At 41.6% G+C, this 14,037-nt stretch overlaps 1 protein-coding gene across 3 annotated transcripts in view; it reads left to right on the forward strand.

Moving 5' to 3' along the window:
• The first annotated feature begins 1,140 nt into the window (after positions 1 to 1,140).
• The window catches only part of LOC110525210 (protein FAM214B), a 44,872-nt gene continuing 31,975 nt past the window's right edge, over positions 1,141 to 14,037 (forward strand). For all 3 annotated transcript variants that reach the window (XM_036979329.1, XM_036979328.1, XM_036979330.1), the window contains exon 1: positions 1,141 to 1,523. The gene's annotated coding sequence lies outside the window, so the exon portion shown is untranslated. The remainder of the gene's footprint in view (positions 1,524 to 14,037) is intronic.

Raw genomic sequence — 14,037 nt, forward strand, 5'->3', positions numbered from 1 at the left:
TTCCAACTCCTTGTCAATAATTTTCATGCCAAACGTGGTTGTCATGAGAATGACATCAATGGACTTGGCAGATCTGGGACCAGGCTATACAATTCCAGAATATGTAAAATATGTTGAAGGCTAGGCCTATGCTCCAGGCCAGGCAGGCCTGTAGTGATGAGGCCTGAGGCAGATAGGCCAGCTGGGCTTGCTCGCCTTGGGCCTGGTAACCAGAGCCTTATGCCATGGTCCTTGCTATTCGGAATCCTTGGGACGTCCCTATACCCCATTGAAGGTGTAATTCAAAATGGTTAGGGTTAGGTAAGGGATAAGGTTAGGGTTCAGAGTAAGGACGTCCTAAGAATCCCAGATATCACTAACCCTTATGCCAGGGCCCAGTCAAGGGCGTGGTGGAAATGACTAAGCCGACTGAGCCCAGTCCGTATTGGGCTGCTTACTGGCTGCTCCTGATTATCTATTCTTAGCTGTATGAGAACATGGCAATGGTTCCTGTGAACCCTCCTACAGTAGCTCCTTTAAAAATCGCTGTTGAAAACAGCCAGGATTAAATTGTGCAGTGACAGTAGGACTCTGTCATCATCAGTTAACTGTCAAGTCATTGAGCGCTTTGAGACAGCAAACGTCCGAAGGCTATCAGAAACGTTCATTGTATAATGGTTAGTACTTTCAAGGATTTAAAGACTTAAAGTGGCTTTTGTGAAAGGATTGACATAGGCCTCTGTGTGTTGAGGCCTCAAGCTAGAGGTCGTTCAGGTCCAGGTACCCTTTTAAAAATATATATTGGGTCTATTCGGGTCCGGGTCGGATTTGCCCTGGGTCAGTCCAGGTCCAACTTTTTGGAACCTAGAAGACAAACTCTATTTCTCTCTAGTTTGCTTTCTGCAACCAGGCAAGGGACAAATAGCACGTGTACTGGGCGTGTCTTAGCCAAACGTCGCCAACCCCTAAGCCAATGATATTATGAGAAATTTTAACATATTTGTTTAATCAAAATTCGTCTGAATACTGAGCTCTGGTTGGTTCGTGGAAGACCAACTGACCAATCGCTTAAATGACAGGTGCCCAGCTGGCTGTAAACCCCGCCTCCTATGGATTTTTCAGCAAACCCCGGAAACATCGTTCTTTAAAGGGACACTGATCTATTTCATGGCGGAGGTCTTCGATGAGCACAGCTGAAGCGCAGAACAGAAAATACGAGCGACGTAGCCAGACAGCAAGCAAAAGAGCTAGCTAGTTGTGTTCAGAGAGAAGAGGAGTGACGACGAGACTGCTTTTAAAAAAAAAAAATGTATTTTCGATGACAGACGCTGCAATGAACCTTTCTTCAAAGCTAGCTAACGTTTATATAGCAATCCGATCTTTGAATTTAAACAGAGACGTTTGATGTGAAGTCGGCCAGGGTTGTCCTGGAGCGAAAATAAAAGGCCAAAACTGCGTTTCTGAGACGAAGGGAATGTCTAATTAACATCTCTGTACGTGTCAAGCCTGTCATTCCCTTCGTGTAGGTGCTAGTTACTGCGCTGGTGAGTAACAAACTGTTTTCATGTTCAGTGAATCTTATTCCTTTCCTATGCTGGAAACTAGGTGGCTAACGCTTGTTTAACGGCGTACATTTAGGATTTATCGTGTAAAAACACTGTCGATATTGTACTGTTGTAATGACTTTATAATAACCACCTTTGTATTTCATGGTTATAAATGTGAACAGTGGTCTTTGTGGAAAAACAGACAAATGATGCAATACATCAAGGCAGCTGGCTACATGGTAGTTTATAACTTTTTCCTATTGCATTATTTTCTTTGCCATTTGAAATACCAGACAAGCCCAGAATACAATGTCATGACACACACACTGTACGTCTGCCAAAGGGGCGTTCCTCTGCTTTGTTTGCCATCATCTTCCTTAACAAACAAAAAAAACTTGTGCGTGTGCAGAATAAGAACAAGGAGATGAAGTCCCATTGTGTGTGTGTGTGTGTGTGTGTGTGTGTGTGTGTGTGTGTGTGTGTGAGAGAGTAAAGGACACAGTCTGCATGCCTTGCCTTAACTACATACAGATGCAATGGGTTTTGCCTAGTACTGTCTGTAAGTCGTAGCCTATGTGCGCGAGGGAGGGGCGTGAAACTCACCCACCACACACACATGCCATACATCTTTTTGAGTTGATGGCGGTATCATGGCGGTGGAATAACCTTAATAATATTGCTATAACTAACAGCATAGGCGAGGGAAGGGTATTTACCCCCCCCCCCCCCGGTTTCATTGTTCCATAAGAGGAGATGCAGCTAGATAGATGGAAATGCATTGGAGGGAGGCTGTCCACTGGGACACCGTCCGTACCTGTTGTCCAATGCACTGACCCGAGCTACAATGCCACAGTTATTACTGCTGCTATGTTGTATGACTGCATTGTTACAGTAGGCTAGTAGCCTTTGCTACTGTGATAAGAAGTGTGGTGACGTAGAGGTGTGTGATTGAGCACAGCTGCAGGGCCCTTCTCTTTGTATTCACCTACAGGGTATGATAGCATTGGCAAACACATTACACGTATACACACACACACACACACACACATTATAAACACGCACAGTCTTTACAGTACCAACATACAAAGACACAGCATGCAGGCACACACACAGTAAAAACTATACTCATATACAATGCACACTCAACTATGCAAAAATAATGTACTTTTTTCTCTCTCAATCTGATTGGGTGGGCCTGGCAGGGTCTACACCCTTGACACACACACACCTCCGTGCACTTCCTTATCTGACCTGCACATGCAGCACTGGGACAAAGCTCCTCCTTCCTCACTTTTCAATTCAACTTCAATTTAAGGGGCTTTATTGGCATGGGAATCTTGCCAAAGCAAGTGAAATAGATCATCAAAAATGTGTTTACAGTAAACATTACGCTTACAAAAGTTCCAAAAGAATAAAGACATTTCAAATGTCATATTATATGCAAATAGTTCAAGTACAAAAGGGAAAATAAATAAACATTAAATATGGATTGTATTAAAATGGTTTTTGATCTTCACTGGTTTCCATTTTCTCACAAATCTTGCTTCTGTGATGGCACACTGTGGTATCTTACCCAATAGATGTGGGAGTTTATCAAAATTGGGTTGTTTTGAATTCTTTGTGTTTCTGTGTAATCTGAGGGAAGTGTGTGTCTCTATGGTCATACATTTGGCAGCAAGTTAGGAAGTGCTGCTCAAGTTTCCACCTCATTTTGTGGGCAGTGAGCACATAGGCAGACCTGGCTCTCAAGAGAAGATAGGCTTTCTCAATAGCAAGGCTATGCTCACAGAGTCTGTACATAGTCAAAGCTTTCTTTAATTTTGGGTCAGTCACAGTGGTCATGTATTCTGTTTAGGGCCAAATAGCAATCTAGTTTACTCTGGGGTTTTTTGTTTATGCTTTCCAATGTGTCAAGTAATTATCTTTCTGTTTTCTCATGATTTTGGTTGAGTCTAATTGTGTTGCTGTCCTGGTGCTCTGTGGGGTGTGTTTGTGAACAGAGCCTCCGGACCAGCTTGCTTAGGGGGACTCCTCTGTCGGTGATGGCTTTGTTATGGAAGGTTTGAGAATCGCTTCCTTTTAGGTGGTTGTAGAATTCTAACGGCTCCTTTCTGGATTTTGATAATTAGTGCGTGTTAGCCTAATTCTGCTCTGAATATATTATTTGGTGATTTACGTTGTATACCGAGGATATTTTTACAGAATTCTGCAGGCAGAGTCTTAATTTGGTGTTTGTCCTCTTTTGTGAATTCTTGGTTGGTGAGCGGACCCCAGACCTCACAACCATAAAGGGCAATGGGTTCTTTAACTGATTCAAGTATTGTTAGCCAGATCCTAATTGGTATGTTGAATTCTATGTTCCTTTTGATGGCATAGAAGGCCCTTCCTGCATTGTCTCCTCTCTCGCATGCTTTCTCACTCTCTCTCCCTCTCTTGTTCTCTCTCCCACTCTCAATTTCCGTCTCTCCTTCTCTTTCCTTTATCATGTTAAAACCAGTGGACATTGTCCTCAGCATTTGAAAAGGTCCTAAGAACTTCGATATACACACATAGGAGCTATATCTACAGTTGAAGTCGGAAGTTTACATACACCTTAGGCAAATACATTTAAACTCAGTTTTTCACAATTCCTGACATTTAATCCTAGTAAAAATTCCCTGTATTAGGTCAGTTAGGATCACCACTTTAGTTTAAGAATGTGATATAATAATAATAATAGGACAGAGAATGATTTATTTCAGCTTTTATTTATTTTATCACATTCCCAGTGGGTCAGAAGTTCACATACATACTTTTGGTCATGTCGTGTATACCTTCCTCGGTGCTCACAATAAAAGGAAAACATCTGACACAAAACACTGGGCACAAACTCATGATGCTCGGAGCATAGACTGCTGCATCACCGCAGTTCTGGTTTGTTGAGATTGGTGTGGAAGAACTTAACTGGCCTTCACAGAGCCCTGACCTCAACCTGACCTTAGACTGCTGCATCACCGTAGTTCTGGTTTGTTGAGATTGGTGTGGAAGAACTTAACTGGCCTTCACAGAGCCCTGACCTCAACCTGACCTTAGACTGCTGCATCACCGCAGTTCACAACGCTCTAGTGAGCCGTGAAAATACTTGATGATAGTTGATGCAAACGGCACATTGTTTTTAATTATTTTGTTTTAAAGGGAAGATTGCAGAATTAGGTTGCTCTTAAATGTTCTGCTTGGTTTCATCCTTCAAAATAAAAGTCCCAATACGACATGTCACTTTAGATTTTGTATTTTGTGAGAAATGTTTATTTTATCACAATAGTTGAATGTCTATAACCAAACTGGCTAAAATTCTGTTGTTTGGCCAATGGTAACTACAGCTAGGCACATGCTAACCTGAGTACTAACATTACTAGCAACAGTAACAGTACATCCAGGTATAATGGCTAACACAAACTTTGGCTACCATGATATCCTGTTATGTCAGCCACAAATAAAGACCTGCCTTGAAATACACAATAATTCATCCGATTTGGTATTTGACCATTCAATTCTGCAAAACGTGTGTTGATAGAGTTGTTGTAGCTTGCTAGGTAGGTAGGTAGCTAGGTTATTCCATCCCAAAAACACCATGCTAGATCAGAGTGGGCCAGTTCGTTTTGCATGGCCCAATGCACTTAGATAGCTGGCTCTCTTCGTTTCAAAAAAAAATAATTTTTTACTAGCGACATAACATGAGAAATTCTTTAGGTCACTTTAGTACCTACTTACTTAGCCGATTGGCCTCCAGCAGGCCGTTCCTTTCTTGACGTCCAAAGCTGCAATGCATTGTTGGTGAATGAGTTTGTTATTAATGTGATTGAAATTGCGAAAATAGAATTGAGTAATTATTTTTGCGTCAAGATGATTTTAGATTGGTTATATTGGACTTGTGGAATATTAATTATGCAACCTTTCCTTTTTAAGCCTTTTCTCAAAGGTCTGTTTTTATTTGACCTTTTTATTGAACTAGGCAAGTCAGTTAAGAACAAATTTGTATTTTCAATGACCGCCTAGGAACAGTAGGTTACCTGCCTTGTTCAGGGGAGGAATGACAGATTTTTACCTTGTCAGCTCGGGGGATTCTATCTAGCAACCTTTTGGTTACTGACCCAACACTCTAACCACTAGGATACCTGCCCGGTCTGTCCGTGATAGAGGTTCTCAGCCTTTCTTGACATCACACTCCACAAAGCAAGTCCTGCAGGCTCTGGTGTTATCTACGATGCCCAGAACAGAGCCACGCATTGTAATCATTTGGCTGATATCAATACTTTGCATGACAGTCTCTCTTGGCTAAGAGGTTGAGGAAAGACTGACTACTTCACTTCTTGTTTTGCAAGAAACAGTCGTGTTGGAAATTCCAAATTGCTTGCATAGTCAACTCACACACACACACACACACACACACACAGCACTGCCACACACACTTATCCCACCAGACATGCCACCAGGGGTCTTTTCACAGTCCCCAAATCCAGAACAAATTCAAGAAAGCGTACAGTATTATATAGAGCCATTACTGCATGGAACTCCATTCCATCTCATATTGCTCAAGTGAACAGCAAACCTGGTTTAAACAACAGCAACACCTCACCACAACTCCTCTCCCCCAGATGACCTCATTTCTGTGTGTATGTGTAACTGATACACACACACACACACACGTTAATGTTTTTAAATGTACAGTACCAGTCAAAAGTTTGGACACACCTACACATTCAATTGTTTTCACTATTATTCTACAATTCTACAACGCTGAAATAACACATGGAATCATGTAGTAACCAAAAATGTGTTAAAACAAATCAAAATATTTTTATTTGAGATTCTTCAAAGTAGCCACCCTTTTTGCCTTGACAGCTTTGCACACTCTTGGCATTCTCTCAACCAGCTTCATGAGGTAGTCACCTGGAATACATTTCAATTAACAGGTGTGCCTTGTTAAAAGTTAATATGTGGAATTTCATTCCTTCTTAATGCATTTGAGCCAATCAGTTGTGTTGTTGACAAGGTAGGGGTTGGTATACAGAAGATAGCCCTATTTAGTAAAAGACCATGTCCATATTATGGCAAGAACAGCTCAAATAAGCAAAGAGAAACGACAGTCATGTCAAATGTAATTTGTCACATGAGCCGAATACAACAGGTGTAGTAGACCTTTACAGTGAAATACTTACTGACAAGCCCTTAATCAACAATGCAGTTTTTAGAAACAATAAGGTATGTAAAAAAGTAACAAACAATTCATCATTACTTTAAGACACAAAGGTCAGTCAATCCAGACAATGTTAAGAACTTTGAAAGTTTCTTCAAGTGCCGTCGCAAAAAAACAATCAAGCGCTGTGATGAAATTGTCTCTCGTGAGGACCGCCACAGGAAAGACCCAGTGTTACCTCTGCTGCAGAGGATAAGTTCATTAGTTACCAGACTCAGAAATCGGCAATTTACTGCACCTCAGATTGCAGCCCAAATAAATGCTTCACAGAGTTCAAGTAACAGACACAACTCAACATCAACTGTTCAGAGGAGACTGCGTGAATCAGGCCTTCATGGTTGAATTGCTGCAAAGAAACCACTACTAAAGGACACCAATAAGAAGAAGAGACTTGCTTGGGCCAAGAAACACGAGCAATGGACATTAGACCGTTGGAAATCTGTCCTTTGGTCTGATGAGTACAAATTTGAGATTTTTGGTTCCAGCTGCCGTGTTTTTGTGAGACGCAGAGTAGGTGAACGGATCTCTACATGTGTGGTTCCCGCCATGAAGCATGGAGGAGGCGGTGTGATGATGTGGGGGTGCTTTGCTGGTGACAATCTCAGTGATTTAGTTAGAATTCAAGGCACACTTATTAACCAGCTTGGCTACCACAGCATTCTGCAGCGATTCACCATCTCATCTGGTTTGCGCCTAGTGGGACTATCATCTGTTTTTCAACAGGACAATGACCCAAAACACATTCCAGGTTGTGTAAGGGCTATTTGACCAAGAAAGGGAGTGATGGAGTGCTGCATTAGATGACCTGGCCTCCACAATCATCCCACCTCAACCCAATTCAAGTGCTCAGCATATGTGTGAACTCCTTCAAGACTGTTGGAAAGGCATTCCAGGTGACTACCTCATGAAGCTGGTTGAGAGAATGCCAAGAGTGTGCAAAGCTTTCATCAAGGCAAAGGGTGTCTATTTGAAGAATCTCAAATATAAAATATATTTTGATTTAACACTTTTTTTGGTTACTACATGATTCCATGTGTTTATTTTAGAGTTTTGATGTCTTCAATATTATTCTACAATGTAGAATATAGTAAAAAAAAAAAAATAATGAGTAGGTGTGTCCAAACTTTTGACTGGTACTGTATGTTAATTGTAAAGTATTTTGTCTGTAATGTCTATTCCGTTATGTGTCGGAGCCCAGTAAGACTAGCGGTCTCCGTCGGCGTCGGCTAACGGGGATCCTAATAAAAATCTAATCCAAAACCGTAAACCAATCAGAATGAAAACCCTTTCGAGTTGTTTCTGTTTTAACCCCGTAACCGTGCAGAATTTATTCTGTAACCATGTGGAATTAACCCTGTAACCGTGCAGAATTTATTCTGTAACCATGTGGAATTAACCCTGTAACCATGCAGAATTTATTCTGTAACCATGTGGAATTAACCCTGTAACCATGCAGAATTTATTCTGTAACCATGTGGAATTAACCCTGTAACCATGCAGAATTTATTCTGTAACCATGTGGAATTAACCCTGTAACCATGCAGAATTTATTCTGTAACCATGTGGAATTAACCCTGTAACCATGCAGAATTTATTCTGTAACCATGTGGAATTAACCCTGTAACCATGCAGAATTTATTCTGTAACCATGTGGAATTAACCCTGTAACCATGCAGAATTTATTCTGTAACCATGTGGAATTAACCCTGTAACCATGCAGAATTTATTCTGTAACCATGTGGAATTAACCCTGTAACCATGCAGAATTTATTCTGTAACCATGTGGAATTAACCCTGTAACCGTGCAGAATTTATTCTGTAACCATGTGGAATTAACCCTGTAACCGTGCAGAATTTATTCTGTAACCATGTGGAATTAACCCCGTAACCATGCAGAATTTATTCTGTAACCATGTGGAATTAACCCTGTAACCGTGCAGAATTTATTCTGTAACCATGTGGAATTAACCCTGTAACCATGCAGAATTTATTCTGTAACCATGTGGAATTAACCCTGTAACCGTGCAGAATTTATTCTGTAACCATGTGGAATTAACCCTGTAACCATGCAGAATTTATTCTGTAACCATGTGGAATTAACCCTGTAACCGTGCAGAATTTATTCTGTAACCATGTGGAATTAACCCTGTAACCATGCAGAATTTATTCTGTAACCATGTGGAATTAACCCTGTAACCATGCAGAATTTATTCTGTAACCATGTGGAATTAACCCTGTAACCATGCAGAATTTATTCTGTAACCACGTGGAATTAATGCATTAAGAAATAGAAGTTCATCCATAATACGTCAAATTTCAAAGGAATACTATGAGATCACTAATCAAAGTTTATTTGTCTCGTGCGCCGAATACAACAGGTGTAGGTAGACCTTACAGTGAAATGCTGAATACAACAGGTGTAGTAGACCTTACAGTGAAATGCTGAATACAACAGGTGCAATAGACCTCACAGTGAAATGCTGAATACAACAGGTGTAGTAGACCTTACAGTGAAATGCTGAATACAACAGGTGTAGTAGACCTTACAGTGAAATGCTGAATACAACAGGTGTAGTATACCTTACAGTGAAATGCTGAATACAACAGGTGCAATAGACCTTACAGTGAAATGCTGAATACAACAGGTGTAGTAGACCTTACAGTGAAATGCTGAATACAACAGGTGTAGTAGACCTTACAGTGAAATGCTGAATACAACAGGTGTAGTAGACCTTACAGTGAAATGCTGAATACAACAGGTGCAATAGACCTTACAGTGAAATGCTGAATACAACAGGTGTAGTAGACCTTACAGTGAAATGCTGAATACAACAGGTGTAGTAGACCTTACAGTGAAATGCTGAATACAACAGGTGTAGTAGATCTTACAGTGAAATGCTGAATACAACAGGTGTAGTAGACCTTACAGTGAAATGCTGAATACAACAGGTGTAGTAGATCTTACAGTGAAATGCTGAATACAACAGGTGTAGTAGACCTTACAGTGAAATGCTGAATACAACAGGTGTAGTAGACCTTACAGTGAAATGCTGAATACAACAGGTGTAGTAGACCTTACAGTGAAATGCTGAATACAACAGGTGTAGTAGACCTTACAGTGAAATGCTGAATACAACAGGTGTAGTAGACCTTACAGTGAAATGCTGAATACAACAGGTGTAGTAGACCTTACAGTGAAATGCTGAATACAACAGGTGTAGTAGACCTTACAGTGAAATACTGAATACAACAGGTGTAGTAGACCTTACAGTGAAATGCTGAATACAACAGGTGTAGTAGACCTTACAGTGAAATGCATACTTTCAGGCTCTAACTAATAGTGCCATTTTTTATTTTAAAAATAGGTATTAGGTGAACAATAGATAAGTAAAGAAATAAAAACACCAGTTAAAAGACAGTGAAAAAAAGCAGTAGAGGCTATATACAGTAGAGAGGCTATATACAGTAGAGAGGCTATATACAGTAGAGCGGCTATATACAGTAGAGAGGATATATACAGTAGAGCGGCTATATACAGTAGAGAGGCTATATACAGTAGAGGCTATATACAGTAGAGGCTATATACAGTAGAGGCTATATACAGTAGAGAGGCTATATACAGTAGGGAGGCTATATACAGTAGAGGCTATATACAGTAGAGAGGCTATATACAGTAGAGAGGCTATATACAGTAGAGAGGCTATATACAGTAGAGAGGCTATATACAGTAGAGGTTATATACAGTAGAGAGGCTATATACAGTAGAGAGGCTATATACAGTAGAGAGGCTATATACAGTAGAGAGGCTATATACAGTAGAGGCTATATACAGTAGAGAGGCTATATACAGTAGAGAGGCTATATACAGTAGAGAGGCTATATACAGTAGAGAGGCTATATACAGTAGAGGCTATATACAGTAGAGAGGCTATATACAGTAGAGAGGATATATACAGTAGAGAGGCTATATACAGTAGAGAGGCTATATACAGTAGAGAGGCTATATACAGTAGAGAGGCTATATACAGTAGAGAGGCTATATACAGTAGAGGCTATATACAGTAGAGAGGATATATACAGTAGAGAGGCTATATACAGTAGAGAGGCTATATACAGTAGAGGCTATATACAGTAGAGAGGCTATATACAGTAGAGAGGATATATACAGTAGAGAGGCTATATACAGTAGAGAGGCTATATACAGTAGAGAGGCTATATACAGTAGAGAGGCTATGTACAGTAGGGAGGCTATATACAGTAGAGAGGCTATATACAGTAGGGAGGCTATGTACAGTAGAGAGGCTTTATACAGTAGTGAGGCTATATACAGTAGTGAGGCTATATACAGTAGAGAGGATATATACAGTAGGGAGGCTATATACAGTAGTGAGGCTATATACAGTAGAGAGCCTATATACAGTAGAGGCTATATACAGTAGGGAGGCTATATGCAGTAGGGAGGCTATATGCAGTAGGGAGGCTATATACAGTAGTGAGGCTATATACAGTAGGGAGGCTATATACAGTAGGGAGGCTATATACAGTAGAGAGCCTATATACAGTAGAGGCTATATACAGTAGGGAGGCTATATGCAGTAGTGAGGCTATATACAGTAGAGAGCCTATATACAGTAGAGGCTATATACAGTAGGGAGGCTATATACAGTAGAGAGCCTATATACAGTAGAGGCTATATACAGTAGGGAGGCTATATGCAGTAGTGAGGCTATATACAGTAGAGAGCCTATATACAGTAGAGGCTATATACAGTAGGGAGGCTATATGCAGTAGGGAGGCTATATGCAGTAGGGAGGCTATATGCAGTAGGGAGGCTATATACAGTAGTGAGGCTATATACAGTAGGGAGGCTATATACAGTAGGGAGGCTATATACAGTAGGGAGGCTATATACAGTAGGGAGGCTATATACAGTAGGGAGGCTATATACAGTAGGGAGGCTATATACAGTAGGGAGGCTATATACAGTAGGGAGGCTATATACAGTAGGGAGGCTATATACAGTAGGGAGGCTATGTACAGTAGGGAGGCTATGTACAGTAGGGAGGCTATGTACAGTAGGGAGGCTATGTACAGTAGGGAGGCTATGTACAGTAGGGAGGCTATGTACAGTAGGGAGGTCATATACAGTAGGGAGGTCATATACAGTAGGGAGGCTATGTACAGTAAATCAAATCAAAATCAAATCAAATTTATTTATATAGCCCTTCGTACATCAGCTGATATCTCAAAGTGCTGTACAGAAACCCAGCCTAAAACCCCAAACAGCAAGCAATGCAGGTGTAGAAGCACGGTGGCTAGGAAAAACTCCCTAGAAAGGCCAAAACCTAGGAAGAAACCTAGAGAGGAACCAGGCTATGTGGGGTGGCCAATCCTCTTCTGGCTGTGCCGGGTGGAGATTATAACAGAACATGGCCAAGATGTTCAAATGTTCATAAATGACCAGCATGGTCCAATAATAATAAGGCAGAATAGTTGAAACTGGAGCAGCAGCACAGTCAGGTGGACTGGGGACAGCAAGGAGTCATCATGTCAGGTATTCCTGGGGCATGGTCCTAGGGCTCAGGTCCTCCGAGAGAGAGAAAGAGAGAAGGAGAGAATTAGAGAACGCACACTTAGATTCACACAGGACACCGAATAGGACAGGAGAAGTACTCCAGATATAACAAACTGACCCTAGCCCCCCGACACATAAACTACTGCAGCATAAATACTGGAGGCTGAGACAGGAGGGGTCAGGAGACACTGTGGCCCACTCCGAGGACACCCCCGGACAGGGCCAAACAGGAAGGATATAACCCCACCCACTTTGCCAAAGCACAGCCCCCACACCACTAGAGGGATATCTTCAACCACCAACTTACCATCCTGAGACAAGGCTGAGTATAGCCCACAAAGACCTCCGCCACGGCACAACCCAAGGGGGGGGGGGGGCGCCAACCCAGACAGGATGACCACATCAGTGACTCAACCCACTCAGGTGACGCACCCCCTCCAGGGACGGCATGAGAGAGCCCCAGTAAAGCCAGTGACTCAGCCCCTGTAATAGGGTTAGAGGCAGAGAATCCCAGTGGAACGAGGGGAACCGGCCAGGCAGAGACAGCAAGGGTGGTTCGTTGCTCCAGAGCCTTTCCGTTCACCCTCCCACTCCTGGGCCAGACTACACTCAATCATATGACCCACTGAAGAGATGAGTCTTCAGTAGAGACTTAAAGGTTGAGACCGAGTTTGCGTCTCTGACATGGGTAGGCAGACCGTTCCATAAAAATGGAGCTCTATAGGAGAAAGCCCTGCCTCCAGCTGTTTGCTTAAAAATTCTAAGGACAATTAGGAGGCCTGCGTCTTGTGACCGTAGCGTACGTGTAGGTATGTACGGCAGGACCAAATCAGAGAGATAGGTAGGAGCAAGCCCATGTAATGCTTTGTAGGTTAGCAGTAAAACCTTGAAATCAGCCCTTGCTTTGACAGGAAGCCAGTGTAGAGAGGCTAGCACTGGAGTAATATGATCAAATTTTTTGGTTCTAGTCAGGATTCTAGCAGCCGTATTTAGCACTAACTGAAGTTTATTTAGTGCTTTATCCGGGTAGCCGGAAAGTAGAGCATTGCAGTAGTCTAACCTGGAAGTGACAAAAGCATGGATTAATTTTTCTGCATCATTTTTGGACAGAAAGTTCCTGATTTTTGCAATGTTACGTAGATGGAAAAAAGCTGTCCTTGAAATGGTCTTGATATGTTCTTCAAAAGAGAGATCAGGGTCCAGAGTAACGCCGAGGTCCTTCACAGTTTTATTTGAGACGACTGTACAACCATTAAGATTAATTGTCAGATTCAACAGAAGATCTCTTTGTTTCTTGGGACCTAGAACAAGCATCTCTGTTTTGTCCGAGTTTAAAAGTAGAAAGTTTGCAGCCATCCACTTCCTTATGTCTGAAACACATTCTTCTAGCAAGGGCAATTTTGGGGCTTCACCATGTTTAATTGAAATGTACAGCTGTGTGTCATCCGCATAGCAGTGAAAGTTAACATTATGTTTTCGAATAACATCCCCAAGAGGTAAAATATATAGTGAAAACAATAGTGGTCCTAAAACGGAACCTTGAGGAACACCGAAATTTACAGTTGATTTGTCAGAGGACAAACCATTCACAGAGACAAACTGATATCTTTCCGACAGATAAGATCTAAACCAGGCCAGAACTTGTCTGTGTAGACCAATTTGGGTTTCCAATCTCTCCAAAAGAATGTGGTGATCGATGG

Source organism: Oncorhynchus mykiss, chromosome 6 (genome assembly GCF_013265735.2).
Source record: "Oncorhynchus mykiss isolate Arlee chromosome 6, USDA_OmykA_1.1, whole genome shotgun sequence".
NCBI classification, from domain to species: Eukaryota; Metazoa; Chordata; class Actinopteri; order Salmoniformes; family Salmonidae; genus Oncorhynchus; species Oncorhynchus mykiss.